Here is a 16584-nt window from a genome sequence, read left to right on the forward strand (position 1 = left end):
TTCCATTGAGGCACAGCACAAAGACGTAGCCGATGATATTCCATTTGCCCAGTGGGCAGGTCAGCCAGTCTGAATTAGCTATAAGAGCGGGGATTGGAGTTTGTTTACTTTATATATAGTACATACTGGAGGCCGTGCATTAACCACTGACAGAATATACAGACCTTCTCTGTCACTTCCTTACTCTCCCTTACTTTGCAATTTTCCACTAGAAGGGAAGGGGTTAATACTTACGTGGATCCTTGTTCAAATGCACTTGAGATAAAGAAATAAGAGAAGGGGGGGGGGGGGGGGGGCATAAAAAACTATAAGTGTCTCCTTGAAGCTCTCTGAGGGTCAGACTTGGCAGTTTTGTGAATCTTCCCCAGAATGTTCAAATTCCTGTGTCCTTAAGGGATCCTGTCTAAGCTATTGAGGATCAGTTTAAGTCACTGGCAGCGGACAGGGCACAGCTCAGTGCTGAGGATCTAGCTGCAAGGAAAGGCTGAGGAAGCAAACCCTTCTTTCATTATATGTCATGGAGACAAATAATAACCCTACACTCACCGAGATGTAATGAACAAATCCAGTGGTGCCGCTCATTGTCATGCTGCTTTATGTATCATCCAATTGGAAGAAAAGTCTTCAATCCATATACCCCAGGCCTGGGTGCTGATGTGGTGTCCTGTGGTATATGGCACCAAGACATTAGCAGCACAACCTTTCAATCCTGTAAGTTGTGAGGTGCGGCCTCCATAAACTGGATGTGTTTACTAGCATATTCCGCAGATGTTCAGAGGTCAAGTCAACATTGCTGAACAGTTTTTGCAGTGTGTTGGCGCATTATCCTGATAAAAAGAGGCCGCTACCATTAGAGAACACCATTGTCTTGAGAGGGTGTTCTTGGTCTGCAACAATCTTAAGGTAAGCAGTACCATGTCTTTCCCAGGTAAGTAAGGCATTCACACCTGGAAATTTACAATTTTCCATTGCTCTATGGTCCAGTTTTAATGTTTTCATGATCACTTTAGACGCTTTCTGCAGTGGACATAGGCAGATTGACATCATCATCATAGCCAGCATTAATACTGTAGTAGCTGTTCAGGCCATATGGAGGAGCCTTCACTCCACCATGCATCATTGAACTTTGGGCACCCTTAAGCCTTTTGCCAGTTACCACACAAGACCTGCCATGACCCAGTTATGTTGCCATTTTTACTGTTTGTCAATACATCAGCTGACTCTGGCAGAACACTGAAAGGAGACATGTGGATATGCCAAGGCTTTACATTGGTCACAGACTGGGACGAGATGGGAAAACACATCCACTTGTTTTACTGGTAATGTATTTCCCATCAAGGCAGTTCAAATCTTGAAGATCCATAAGACGTTTGTAGAGCAGGAGTGATGAGGCCCATGCTGGAGTAGACCTTACATCCTAGTACACTATCCCAGCTAGACGCGTGGTCTGTTTCTCCTTTTCCTTCTACTCTCACATTAGGACTGGGTTAGGATAGTGTCCTGAATGGAATTCTTAGCAGGATATTGGTGTTGCCCCAGACTGTCCTGAGCTAACCTCCTTTGACAACCCTCCAAGGCACAGGCTGCTATCTGCCTAAAGGCCCTTTTACACAGCCCAATAGTAGGCAGTGAACGAGTAGGGATTAGTGATGAGCGAACATCCCAATGTTCAGTTCAGATCTCGAACAAGAACATTAAAAGAAATCGGTTCGCGTTCTTTTTTTGCCGAACATTCACGAACAAATAACGAACATAGAGTAGAAGCGTACATTTTGGTCTACGCAGTTGCGTACGCATTTCATTTTCAGTTACGCACATGCATACAAATTATAAAGCGCAAAGTGCAAAGTGTAAACTACGCAGTGGCGTACGTTCGCAAGTTCGAATATGTTCAAAAATTATTGTTATAACCATTCTGAACATTGAACAAATTGTTCGTAATTGGCGAACACGAACAATTAGCTTCATGTTCGTATAAACATATGAACATTTACGAACATGTTTGCTCATCACTAGTGGTGATCCTTACAAATTGGAGCTCATTTGCTGAGCCTCCAGCCTGTTTAGACAGGGCCATGTGCGGCCAATAACGTATATGGCTACATAAGATTTAATCGGCTACTGAACAAGCTCAATGGTTCTTCTTTGAGGCTGTGTTCACACATGGTGTTTGTTTGCATTTGTACAACAATCTTTCCGCTATTTTGCAGCAAATTGCGCAATTGCAGTAAAATGGTAGTATTTTACTGTGATTATGCTGTTTGCTGCAAAATTGTGAAAAAAAAGGAAAAAGAGGCCACTTGTGTACACAGGCCTATTATAGGGTAAATGAGTATCCCTAAGAGCTGCCAATGCTGATTATCAGCCTATGCTGATAATCAGCCTATGTAAAACAACTATAAGCAGACAGCTCAACTAGATCTACTTATTCTATGCTGCCCTTTACTACGTTGGCCCCTAACTTCCTGCTAAGGAGTGACTGGGCTACTAAGCTTTTAGGGTACTATTACACGGAACGATAACGGTCAGAATCGGCCCTATCCGGACGATTATTGTTCTGTGTAATAAACAAAACGATCAGCCGATGATTGTTGTCGTCGGATGATCGTTGATATAGGTATGAACCTATAATTGTCGGGCGCCGACCGCGCATCGTTATGTGTAATAGCGGTGCGCGGCCGGCGGCTGACGATATGCAAAGAACAATACATTACCTATCCATGCTGCAGGGCTCCCCTTGTGGTCCGCTTCTCCTCGGGTCCCGAGTACTCCAGCTTCAGAGCGGCCTGTCTGAGCTGACAGGGCGCTCAGCCTATAACAGGCTGGAACCGCCGAGGCCAGTAATTGGCTGAGCGGCCTGTCAGCTGAGACAGGCTGCTCTGAAGCCTGAGCGTGTGGGACCCGGGGTGAAGTGGACCACAAGGGGAGCCCTGCAGCATGGACAGGTAATGTATTCTTCTTTGCATACAGTTTAAACAAGAGCTGCAAGGACATCGGTAACGATGTCCCTGCAGCCCTTGTTAAACGATTATCGGGCCGTGAAATAGGCCCAGTAAACGAGCACCGATCTAGCAGATTGGCGCTTGTTTACATTTATTATCGGGCCCCCATCTGCCCGTGTAATAGTATCAATATTCTGCCTGAAAAAGGATCCCAACCCCCCCCCCCCCCCGAAAAAGGATCCCAACCCCCCCCCCCCCCCCCCCCGCCTTACCTCCTTAGTCTATTCCACAGTTTCATAGTTCTCATAATAAAGAACACATGTCCCCTCTGGAGACTGAACCACTTTTCTCTTCATGTAGCAAGTGCCCACTTAAAATGTGAGACAGCTTTTCACCATAGATTCTGCCCTGATATAGATGTATGTACTGGAATAAACCTATATACTATTGTAAAGCTAAGTATTGGTGTAGTCCTATATTGATTAAGACCTATATAATGGTGTGGTGTACTGGTGTAGACTTATGTACTGGTGTAGACCAATCCAAAATCTGTATGAAGTTTCACATCAACCTTACACCATTTTTAATAGTGGTGTCTTCCTATGTTGCTGTGCAGTATATATATATATATATATATATACAGTGGTACCTTGGTTTAAGAGCGTTTTGGTTTAAGAGCTCACAGTTTTTCCAAATTGTGACTTGATTTAAGAGCATTGCTTTGGTTTAAGAGCTCCCAGGACTGGGTGGGAGCGCAAGTGGAGGAGGGGCATGGTCTGTATAGCGGGATCTACAGCACTGTACTCTGTCCCAGGAAGTCTCCCTCACCTTCCAAATCATGGCAGATCCACTTCAGGCTGGGGCTTGCATCAGGGGACAGGACTGTGGAGGTAATCTCTTCATAGCTGTAACCCCTCTCTCCCCAGACAGAGAGTGCTGCATGTATGTGCCCACATCTGCCCTGCTCATTCCTTCATGCTCCCTGCAGTCTCTGTCAGCCCTTGTGTTTCCCATCCTCTCCATTACTGTACAGTAACTTATAATATCACATATTCTGCTGTTTCTGAATGTTTGTTTCATCTGTTTTACATGTTATTCAGAATAATAAATCATTATTTTTGGGATGTGGAACCAATTGTCTGCATTTCTATGATTTCTTATGGGAAAATTTGCTTTGGTTTAAGAGTGGATTTGGATTACAAGCACGGCCCCGGAACGAATTATGCTCGTAATCCAAGGCACCACTGTATATATATATTGTGGGGATCAGTCTCAAAAGCAGTCTTTTGATATGAGACCAGCAGCAGGTTTAACCCATAGCTGCACCAGGACGTTACTGAACGTCCTCGTGCCACTATGGGAGTTCGGAGGGGGGTCCCTATGAGAGATCAGAGTGCATATACTAGAAGTCCCCCAGGGGGGCTTCTAGTATATGTGTAAAGTAAAAGAAAAAAGTATTTTTAATAACACAAAATCCCCTCCCCTAATAAAAGTCTGAATCACCCGCCTTTCCCCATTTTATAAATAAAAATAAATAAATAAATTAATAAACAAACATGTTTGGTATCGCCGCGTGCGTAATCGCCCGAACTATTAATTAATCAATCACATTCCTGATCTCACACGGTAAACGGCGTCAGCGCAAAAAAATCCCAAAGTGCAAAATTGCGCATTTTTGGTCGCATCAAATCCAGAATAATTGTAATAAAAAGCGATCAAAAAGTCATATATGCGCAATCAAGGTACCGACAGAAAGATCACATCATGGCGCAAAAAATGACACCTCACACAGACCCATAGACCAAAGGATAAAAGCGCTATAAGCCTGGGAATGGAGCGGTTTTAAGGAACATATATTTTCTTTAAAAGGTTTAAATTTTTTACAAGCCATCAAATCAAATAAAAGTTATACATGTTACATATCGTTGTAATCGTAACAACTTAAGGAACATATATAACGAGTCAGCTTTACCCCAGGGCGAACGGAGTAAAAATAACCCCCCCCAAATAAAAAAAAAAAACATTTTTTTTTTCAATTTCACCACACATATAATTTTTTTCTGGTTTCCCGGCACATTTTAGGCAAAAATTACATCTGCCATAGCAAAGTACAATTAGTTGCGCAAAAAATAAGGGCTCATTTGGGTCTCTAGGTGGAAAAATGCAGGCGCTATGGCCTATATACACGAGGAGGGAAAAACGAAAACGCAAAAATGAAAACTGGCTGTGTCCCCTAAGGGTTAAAGAAAAATAAGTGGTTTATTGTCCATAACAGCAAACAAAACATACAGCTTTCTTCAGCCAACACCCAGGTATGGAACAGAGTCCATGAAAACAGTCATTGGCAGTTATTTAACACAGTCAATTGGTTCACATAGGGCTCTCACCCGGATAGACGCTGCCAGACACCAAACAGCGCCTGGAAGTCTCCTTTGGCCTCAGAGAAGCCACACACAGCTCCTTCTCCCCAGCAGCACACTCTGCAGACTGGAGATCCACACACCCACTCTCAGCTGGTTCTCCCAGGCTTACAAAGGCCACACCAAAACCTGGACCTGGAGTGTGGGAGCAGCCACCCACCCTCTCTTTGGCATGCTCCCATGAAAGACCGTCCCAGACTAAACTGCATTGCAGCCATACTAAATTTTAAACGTGTGCCAGTGGCCTATTGCCGCTGGCACCAGTTATCATAGTCTTTCACCTCACCAAGGCCAGGATCCTTGGTGAGACATATCTACCATCTATGACGGTGCCATGCGTCTTCTTACAATATATATATTTATATATATATATGTATGTATATATATATATATATATAAATCCCTTTGTGGCAGGGGGATTTACATGTGATTTGCACATGTGGATTTTCACGGGTTCAGTTGTCCTATCAAGGATCCTGCAAGATTTTCCTACAGTTTTTTTTAATATAGCTACACCCCCTTAATATCTTGTTTTTGCTGTTTTGTCCTAAGCACAGGGATTCTCTGAATTGTTTGCAGGACTCCAGACCCAGTAGTGTTTGTAGCATCTCTGAGATTATTACAAATCCTCCATTTCCCCCCAGAGATCACTGGCTTCCAATAAAAGCCTCCCTGTTAGCTCTGTCTCCATCATGTATCCTGGTTATTAATATATTGGGCACAGTATTTCCACAGGAGTCAGGAGGGCAGGACAAGGCATGAATCCTTCAGCACCTCATTTGCGCAGCCAACAATTCCCTGCTCCCTTGGGACACAAACTAAATGCTTCATTACCTTTAAAGCGTGTGAATATTCTAATTGATCAGAGTACAGCTGTAAATTGCCCCGCGCTACATGAGGAGAAGACTTGTCTTGTTGGTTTTACTTGTAAATTGTTTCCCAGATGATTGACAGGTGCACATTTATACCAGTTTCCCTCGGCTAATCAAATCTAGATAAGAGATCAAAGTAAAGTTTTTCTAAAAGTGAATTATTATGTGTGAACAGACCCTTTAAGTAATAGTGTCTATTTGAGGCTCTTAGGTAGATATCTTATTGGATAATATCACCCCCACTAAATGGGGTTTGGAAGAAAATCCAAGATAAGTGGAAAGGTTTCAGTGATGCGGGAAAAGTCCTAAACGTTCAACTGTAGATTGTAAAAATCTAAACTACTTCAAGTGGAAGAAGAATTTTCATCTGAAGGCAAATACTGTACGACAGTGGTCTACACTCTGTGGCTCTTCAGCTGTTGGAGAACTGCAACTCCCAGCCACGGACTGGTAGATGTGGTTCCCCAAATTTCAGATCATGGCTCTAATAATAGACTGTTTAACTGAAGAATATCGTCTGCTTAGAAATTTTATAGAGAATTACATAAGTGCTAACCAGCTACACCAAGTTGTAAGCATTTCTAATAAACTTATATTTTAGTTCCCTAAAATAACTAAACATTGTGCCTAAGGTGGGAATTTCCTGCTCTGGGAGCAGAACGGTGAAGGAGATGAGAAGCCTTGGATTTATAGTCTAACGTCTACACTCGTAATGAGCCCCTGAGGCCCATCCTCTGAAGATGAAGGCAAGCAATGTGATGCCCCTTGTGCCTCCTAATCTATCACACAGAGTGACGGTCATTTATCAAATCTGCCGCTTTCCCTGTCCCTCAGATTACAAAAAACCTCATGTATGTACAGAAGTGTTACACAAGAGCAGTATGGAGTTCTCTACTGTAAGAGCAGTCACACTATGGAGCTCTCTACTGTAAGAGCAGTCACACTATGGAACTCTCTACTGCAACAGCAGTCACACTATGGAGCTCTCTACTGTAAGAGCAGTCACCAGGGCCGGGACAAGGAGTTTTGGTGCCCTAGGCAGAGAAGACAAATGGCGCCCCCCCCCCCCAGAATAGACTGTACGCTATGCGGGGACAGCCAGGAGGCTATACTGTATGTGGGGGTCATGTATACTGTACCCCCTGACTGTAACAGGACCGTGTATACTGTACCCCTTGACTGTAACAGGACCATGTATACTGTACCCCCTTACTGTAACAGGACCATGTATACTGTACCCCTTACTGTAACAGGACCATGTATACTGTACCCCCTGACTGTAACAGGACCATGTATACTGTACCCCCTGACTGTAACAGGACCGTGTATACTGTACCCCCTGACTGTAACAGGACCATGTATACTGTACCCCTTACTGTAACAGGACCATGTATACTGTACCCCCTGACTGTAACAGGACCATGTATACTGTACCCCCTGACTGTAACAGAACCATGTATACTGTACCCCCTGACTGTAACAGGACCGTGGATACTGTACCCCCTGACTGTAACAGGACCATGTATACTGTACCCCCTGACTGTAACAGGACCATGTATACTGTACCCCCTGAATGTAACAGGACCGTGTATACTGTACCCCCTGACTGTAACAGGACCGTGTATACTGTACCCCCTGACTGTAACAGGACCGTGTATACTGTACCCCCTGACTGTAAAACACCATGCCACCTGAATGTAGTAGTGTCACACATGGCATCCTGAGAATTTAGGTGTCACACACCAGGCCCCTCGGGTATAATGATGGTGCACATTGTGCTATAGGTATAACAGGAATATACAGCGTTTCAGACTTCAGGAACAGAGAAAATGATGCAGCACAGGAGCCTCCCCTATACCATGACAGCACAGCGCCATATACACATCATATACTGATCCTGCCACATACACCTCCCCTATACCATGACAGCACAGCGCCATATACACATCATATACTGATCCTGCCACATACACCTCCCCTATACCATGACAGCACAGCGCCATATACACATCATATACCGATCCTGCCACATACACCTCCCCTATACCATGACAGCACAGTCACAGCGCCATATACACATCATATACTGATCCTGCCACATACACCTCCCCTATACCATGACAGCACAGTCACAGCGCCATATACACATCATATACTGATCCTGCCACATACACCTCCCCTATACCATGACAGCACAGTCACAGCTCCATATACACATCATATACTGATCCTGCCACATACACCTCCCCTATACCATGACAGCACAGTCACAGCTCCATATACACATCATATACTGATCCTGCCACATACACCTCTCCTATACCATGACAGCACAGTCACAGCTCCATATACACATCATATACTGATCCTGCCACATACACCTCCCCTATACCATGACAGCACAGTCACAGCTCCATATACACATCATATACTGATCCTGCCACATACACCTCTCCTATACCATGACAGCACAGTCACAGCTCCATATACACATCATATACTGATCCTGCCACATACACCTCCCCTATACCATGACAGCACAGCGCCATATACACATCATATACTGATCCTGCCACATACACCTCCCCTATACCATGACAGCACAGCGCCATATACACATCATATACCGATCCTGCCACATACACCTCCCCTATACCATGACAGCACAGTCACAGCGCCATATACACATCATATACTGATCCCGCCACATACACCTCCCCTATACCATGACAGCACAGTCACATATACACATCATATACTGATCCTGCCACATACACATCCCCTATACCATGACAGCACAGCGCCATATACACATCATATACTGATCCTGCCACATACACCTCCCCTATACCATGACAGCACAGTCACAGCGCCATATACACATCATATACTGATCCTGCCACATACACCTCCCCTATACCATGACAGCACAGTCACAGCGCCATATACACATTATATACTGATCCTACCACATACACCTCCCCTATACCATGACAGCACAGTCACAGCGCCATATACACATCATATACTGATCCTGCCACATACACCTCCCCTATACCATGACAGCACAGCGCCATATACACATCATATACTGATCCTGCCACATACACCTCCCCTATACCATGACAGCACAGTCACAGCGCCATATACACATCATATACTGATCCCGCCACATACACCTCCCTTATACCATGACAGCACAGTCACAGCGCCATATACACATCATATACTGATCCTGCCACATACACCTCCCTATACCATGACAGCACAGTCACAGCGCCATATACACATCATATACTGATCCTGCCACATACACCTCCCCTATACCATGACAGCACAGTCACAGCGCCATATACACATCATATACTGATCCTGCCACATACACCTCCCTATACCATGACAGCACAGTCACAGCGCCATATACACATCATATACTGATCCTGCCACATACACCTCCCCTATACCATGACAGCACAGTCACAGCGCCATATACACATCATATACTGATCCTGCCACATACACCTCCCCTATACCATGACAGCACAGTCACATATACACATCATATACTGATCCTGCCACATACACCTCCCCTATACCATGACAGCACAGTCACAGCGCCATATACACATCATATACTGATCCTGCCACATACACCTCCCCTATACCATGACAGCACAGTCACAGCTCCATATACACATCATATACTGATCCTACCACATACACCTCCCCTATACCATGACAGCACAGTCACATATACACATCATATACTGATCCTGCCACATACACCTCCCTATACCATGACAGCACAGTCACAGCGCCATATACACATCATATACTGATCCTGCCACATACACCTCCCCTATACCATGACAGCACAGTCACAGCGCCATATACACATCATATACTGATCCCGCCACATACACCTCCCTATACCATGACAGCACAGTGCCATATACACATCATATACTGATCCTGCCACATACACCTCCCCTATACCATGACAGCACAGTCACAGCGCCATATACACATCATATACTGATCCTGCCTGACCCAGTACAAGGACCCAATACAATAAGGATATAAAGCACCAGTGTCAGGAGAATTAGCCTGTACATAATAAACACATGTGTTCACCAACCTGTGGGTCCCAAGCTGTGGCAGGACTACAACTCCTATCATGCTGTGACTGTTGTAGTTTTGGAGCAGCTGGTGACCCACAGGTTGGGGAACAATATGGGAAGTGCTGTGTATAGAGGAGCAGTGCAGGGATATGGGGCAGTGTTATATGGGGCAGACCTGTGACCTAGGTGATCTCCCTCTCCCAGCACTCCCAGCCTCCCTACACCTACAGGATGATGAGAGTCAGTCAGTGAACTCACCAGACAGCAGCCCCAGCAGTCGGCACGGCCTCCAGCAGTCAGATAGTGAGGAGGTCACATGGTGAGGAGGGGGCGGAGCCTCTGTAGTCCGAGTGAAAGGTCCTAGCAGGTCCTTGCAGGCCATCTTCAGGTCAGAGCAATGATCCTGCTCGGGGTGAGGGGATATTCACACTGCCTGCCCAGGAGGGGAGAGAGTGGGAGGACATAAGGATGCTGAAGGTGAGCAGGGAGGGGTAGCACTCTGAGGCCACCAGGAGTACAGGAGCCTGGAGTAATTTTTTTTTTTTTGGAGATTGAAATTGCGCCCCCTGTAACTCACCACTAGATGGCGCCCTAGGCCATCGCCTACCCTGGCCTACCCTTTGTCCCGGCCCTGGCAGTCACACTATGGAGCTCTCTACTGTAAGAGCAGTCACACTATGGAGCTCTCTACTGTAAGAGCAGTCACACTATGGAGCTCTCTACTGTAAGAGCAGTCACACTATGGAGCTCTCTACTGTAAGAGCAGTCACACTATGGAGCTCTCTACTGTAAGAGCAGTCACACTACGGATCCCTCTACTGTAAGAGCAGTCACACTATGGATCCCTCCACTGTAAGAGCAGTCACACTATGGAGCTCTCTACTGTAAGAGCAGTCACACTATGGAGCTCTCTACTGTAAGAGCAGTCACACTATGGATCCCTCTACTGTAAGAGCAGTCACACTATGGAGCCCTCCACTGTACGAGCACTCACACTATGGAGCTCTCTACTGTAAGAGCAGTCACACTATGGAGCTCTCTACTGTAAGAGCAGTCACACTATGGAGCTCTCTACTGTAAGAGCAGTCACACTATGGAGCCCTCTACTGTAAGAGCAGTCACATTATGGAGCTCTCTACTGTAAGAGCAGTCACACTATGGAGCCCTCTACTGTAAGAGCAGTCACATTATGGAGCTCTCTACTGTAAGAGCAGTCACACTATGGAGCTCTCTACTGTAAGAGCAGTCACACTATGGAGCTCTCTACTGTAAGAGCAGTCACACTATGGAGCTCCCTACTGTAAGAGCAGTCACACTATGGAGCCCTCTACTGTAAGAGCAGTCACACTATGGAGCTCTCTACTGTAAGAGCAGTCACACTATGGAGCTCTCTACTGTAAGAGCAGTCACACTATGGAGCTCTCTACTGTAAGATCAGTCACACTATGGAGCTCTCTACTGTAAGAGCAGTCACACTATGGAGCCCTCTACTGTAAGAGCAGTCACACTATGGAGCTCTCTACTGTAAGAGCAGTCACACTATGGAGCTCTCTACTGTAAGAGCAGTCACATTATGGAGCTCTCTACTGTAAGAGCAGTCACACTATGGAGTTCTCTACTGTAAGAGCAGTCACACTATGGAGCCCTCTACTGTAAGAGCAGTCACACTATGGAGCTCTCTACTGTAAGAGCAGTCACACTATAGAGTTTGTACTGTAAGAGCAGTCACACTATGGAGCCCTCTACTGTAAGAGCAGTCACACTATGGAGCTCTCTACTGTAAAAGCAGTCACACTATGGAGCTCTCTACTCTAAGAGCAGTCACACTATGGAGCTCTCTACTGTAAGAGCAGTCACACTATGGAGCTCTCTACTGTAAGAGCAGTCACACTATGGAGCTCTTGAATGTATGTTTACTTTGTTTTTATTAAGTGAAGCAAAGTAAAACAGAATGACAATTGCATACAACATAATAATATATGCATGTAGAAAAACAGATTATTATGCACATCAGTTGAACAAGTACAATGTCTGAAACCAAAGCTCCCTGAATTCTTACACTAGGCTCATACAAAGAAATCAAAAGCCTACAGATTGACATCACATCCAAATTTCACTTTCAAAATTTTAAATATTAAATAAAAAGAACAATTTGTGGTAAAAAAGACACTTGGAGGAAAATAGTAAAGAAGACATCAGAAAAAGAAAGAACAAAGGCAGATTACACAGAAGTGTGCTGTCCCACCACAGGTGTTGTTCGTGGTTACACCCTTCTCAAAAGCCTGTTCTTATTGTAAGTGTTGATGAAGTAGTGCTAAAGTTTCGCCACAAGATGACGCTATTGCAAGTGTATATACTTAGTTGATGCACAGCTGTAGAACTGTAAGGGTTTTTGTTTATTAGTATGTCATATGGATCTGTAGACCAATGAGTGTGTTCTCTTTTTTTTTGTCCTATCACTTCTCTCTTTACTTCTTCTATATGCACTCTTCACCCATTCTCAGCACACCTTATAGGGGGCTGTAGATAGGAAGTCACATGGGTAGAGGAAGTGTAGTGTTCTTTGTCACTGGGCTCTGTAGAAGAAGGATGCAAGCCAGAACACTCTCTACAGCAGTCTAGTTGGGCCCTGGCCCTCTGCCTGGTCCCCAGTCTCAGTGTGCAGTCCAGAAGCAGACCCAGGCATGTGAAGTTAACCATTTCTTCTTTAGTGACTCTACTCGACACTATGCAGTGTTAAACCCTTCCTTAGGGTCAGAGATCATCTCAACCCAAGCCGTGGACTAGGAGAGTCACAGTGCAGGACAGTATCCACAAAGCAGAAGGCTAGAAACTGATCTGGATAGAGCAAAGTTGCTAGAAGCCTATGAACTCTATCTCACAGTGCGGGTATCAGCAGGGAACTCTCAGCATTCTGCTCATCCTGGGTAACAAGGTCTGGGGCTTGTGTCACTCACTAGGATGGGTCCCCTGACACTGATAGGGCATTAGGTGGTGCGAAGACCCAAAGTTTAAAACACAGGCACAAGCATTCTCTTTTTTTCTCAAGTATTCTTCTACCTCATCCTCCAACAGCACAGTAATAATTGGGTTGGGACTCTCACAATATCCTCCTCTCTATTCCTCTGACTCTATATTCTCAGCATGCAACTCAGTCCACACGACTGTACTATTTCTCCTCTGCTCACTACAGATCTGGATCCTAGCTTGTTAAGTGTCTTATCAAGTATAAAGTGTCTATCCAAGGTAAAGCTGTATGACCTGCCGTACATACACATTCTCCAAGTAAAGTAGACCTTATTTATGATAAAGAGACTCTGTGATTTCTCACCCTCGCACCAACACAGTACACGAACATTCCTTGGGTCATCTCCCCTGTCTTTGGGTGGCAGTGCCAATAGTCCAGGCGGGTCATTGCTCCACCCCGGACCACCGTCACTACTACCCAAGGGACCCCGACATAACTGTACCTCCGACATAACACTGCAGGGGGCATATGCCACAGAAGACATAACTAACTCAAATGCGGACCCATAAACTCCCAGAGCCTTACTGTAAAGAACCCACTAATGTAAGAGAAGTACCACTATAGATTCATCTACTGTAAGAGCAATCACACTATGGAGCTCTCTATTTCAAGAGAAATCACACTATGGAGCTCTCTACTGTAAGAGCAGTCATACTATAGAGCCCTCTACTCCTACTGTAAGAGCAGTCATACTATAGAGCCCTCTACTCCTACTGTAAGAGCAGTCATACTATAGAGCCCTCTACTCCTACTGTAAGAGCAGTCACACTATGGAGCTCTCTACTGTAAGAGCAGCCACACTATGGAGCCCTCTACTGTAAGAGCAGTCCCACTATGGAGCTCTCTACTGTAAGAGCAGTCACACTATGGAGCTCTCTACTGTAAGAGCAGTCACACTATGGATCCCTCCTCTGTAAGAGCAGGCCACACTATGGAGCTCTCTACTGTAAGAGCAGTCACACTATGAAGCTATCTACTGTAAGAGCAGCCACACTATGGAGCCCTCTACTGTAAGAGCAGTCACACTATGGAGCTCTCTACTGTAAGAGCAGTCACACTATGGAGCTCTCTACTGTAAGAACAGTCACACTATGGAGCTCTCTACTGTAAGAGCAGCCACACTATGGAGCCCTCTACTGTAAGAGCAGTCACACTATGGAGCTCTCTACTGTAAGAGCAGTCACACTATGGAGCTCTCTACTGTAAGAGCAGTCACACTATGGAGCTCTCTACTGTAAGATCAGTCACACTATGGAGCTCTCTACTGTAAGAACAGTCACACTATGGAGCTCTCTACTGTAAGAACAGTCACACTATGGAGCTCTCTACTGTAAAAGCAGTCACACTATGGAACTCTCTACTGTAACAGCAGTCACACTATGAGCTCTCTACTGTAAGAGGAGTCACACTATGGAGCTCTCTACTGTAAGAGCAGTCACACTATGGAGCTCTCTACTGTAAGAGCAGTCACACTATGGAGCTCTCTACGGTAAGAGCAGTCACACTATGGAGCTCTCTACTGTAAGAGGAGTCACACTATGGAGCTCTCTATTGTAAGAGCAGTCACACTATGGAGCTCTCTACTGTAAGAGCAGTCACACTATGGAGCTCTCTACTGTAAGAGCAGTCACATTTTGGTGCCCTAATCTGGGCGTACCCTTCTCATAAATCTCACAAGTCTGACTCCTCTAGCACCTGTTGTTACAGCACACACTACTCCTAATGACACAATATTGACTCCTCATTTTCCCTGCTACTAGCATTGTGAGTCAAAGATCAGCTCCACAACAACCCTATGTTACCTGTTCAGAGCCCTGCCATACAATGGCCCAAAGTTGTGTGACATAGACATTTGGTAAATATAAGGTTTACTATCCGTACCCCTATCTGCTGTATGAGCAGATAACAAATGAGAGGTAAAAGCTGAAAGTCCTCTATAGCTGGTAACTGATAACTAAAAAGATGATGACTAATAGCAAGCTTTCAGAAATAAACAAGCATTGCAATAGCATTTGGCCAAAAGAACGTACAGATTAAACAACATTTCAGCCTATTACAGTCTGTGGATTTTAGGCTAAATTCTTGAGAAAGATGCACCCACCATAATGGGTTGAAACATTGCTTAAAATGTACCTGTCATTATAACTTTCAAAACCTGAACCAACAGTAGATGTGATATAAAGCAAGTTTGCAATTTACATTCTTTTTTTGTTTTTTTGTTATCATGCTGTAAAACAAAGCTGAACTTAGTTTAGTACTGGTTAAAAAAAAATCTAAACACAGGAATTCCGGCCAGTACAAAAAGTCACAGGTCAATGTGTCTATCAATCACATGACTGCCTTCTCTTTGTGAGCGCTCAGGCGGCCTGGGAGTCATCGGAATTCCTGTGTTTAGACTCTTTGGAAAAAAATGATAAATGTAATTTGCAAACTTGCTTTATATCACATCTCCTTTCTGTCATCTACTGCTCAAAATCAGGAAATCTCAATCAGACAATCCCGTCTGTGCTATGGAGAGGAGAGGGGGGAGGAGAGACGGAGGAGAAATGTAGGCAGCAGAGAGCAGAGAACAAAGGATTACACAATAGGGAAGCTATTCAGAGTGCAATTCAGAGGTCAGATAGGTCAGTGGTGACATCAGAGGAGAGAGCCCAGTGATATAGCTTTAAATTAACTCTTTGTTGTCCTGTTTTGGTGTCTCATTTCCCGCTTTCCATAGGAGAACAATGAAGACAGGGGGAAGAGCTTCAAACTGCTTTTTCATGATAAACATGCATTTTTCGGCTAATAAACCCAGTTAAAAATCGCCTGTACTATTTACATAAAAATTTTCATGACAGTGACACTTTAAGTATTAATCATGGCCGTTGTTGCCGATTTGCAACACGGCCATGATTAAGACTTAACTTACATTGTGCTGCAGCTAGAGGGAATCCCGGACAGAGTGAAACTGGCTCAGTTGCCCCTAGCAACCAATCAGATTCCACCTTTCATTTTCCAAAGAGTCTGTGTGGAATGAAAAGGGGAATCTGATTGGTTGCTAGGGGCAACTGGGCCCATTTCACTTTACACCATGCTAGCGGCGACACAAAAAACTGACATGTCAGTTCTCTGCGGCTGCTATTCATTAAATAGCGTCCGCAGAGAACCTGTCAGTTCACACAATGGAGTGTGCGGCTCCGGCCGCACCCTCCATTGTGT

The sequence above is a fragment of the Dendropsophus ebraccatus genome, chromosome 4 (genome assembly GCF_027789765.1).
Source record: "Dendropsophus ebraccatus isolate aDenEbr1 chromosome 4, aDenEbr1.pat, whole genome shotgun sequence".
In the NCBI taxonomy this organism is placed as follows: Eukaryota; Metazoa; Chordata; class Amphibia; order Anura; family Hylidae; genus Dendropsophus; species Dendropsophus ebraccatus.